This window comes from Littorina saxatilis, linkage group LG9 (assembly GCF_037325665.1).
Source record: "Littorina saxatilis isolate snail1 linkage group LG9, US_GU_Lsax_2.0, whole genome shotgun sequence".
NCBI classification, from domain to species: domain Eukaryota; kingdom Metazoa; phylum Mollusca; class Gastropoda; order Littorinimorpha; family Littorinidae; genus Littorina; species Littorina saxatilis.
In genome coordinates this window covers 31,621,373-31,622,211 of record NC_090253.1, presented here as the reverse complement: position 1 = coordinate 31,622,211, position 839 = coordinate 31,621,373, and positions in this window count along the sequence as shown.

Here is an 839-nt window from a genome sequence, read left to right as displayed (position 1 = left end):
AGTAATTGCCCCAACTCTAAATGAGTCAGCGCAGAAATACTTCCCCATTGCTGACCTTTGCTCATCAACCGGTAGGGGTCGCTGTGTTGAAACAGAATGAGTCGGGTGCCCGGATGGGAAGTGCTGTATGTACATTGGACAAATTGACACTGGGGGGAGGGGAGATGGCCCATGACAAAACTATGTGCTCTCTTTCCCTGATTAAATGTTTTAATGAGGTTTCCACGGCGTACTTTTTTACTCTACCTTGGTGTTTATGTATAGAGGAGTTCTACTCGGCTTTGATTCGATTACGCAGCGTAGAAAAAACTAGTGTTTATACTTTCTTCTAATACTTCTCTTAATTCTGTACGTTACACAAAGTGTAGTGCTTGTGTTCGTTTAGTTTCTTTGTTTGTATGACAGCATCCTCTGTCCCGACTCTGTTGGACTGTTGGGAAGGAGTGCCTGCCGCGTTTCCTAGTCTGCGCTTATACACGGGTAGAATCACGAAAGATAAGTCTTCAGGTGCCATTGGACAGCTTACAGTTTTTGATTGATTGATGATAATTATATATTTTTTTTAAACTAAAGTGTTAACTGACCACAAATATTTCAACCTTTTGGTCGATGTCAGGACATATTTAACGCTCGGACGAATAGAAGAAAAAGACTGGATACAAATATAACACCCACATGACCCCATTTCTTTCGAAACTATACACATCGTAACTTACGATCTGTTGCGGCGATGATGATTGTTTTCCCAAAGTGATAGCCGACAATAGGTTTTGCCTGATGTCACGTGAGTTTTGCTGACGTCGAGTTTCCAAAACTGACACGCGCACTTAGCGATCACT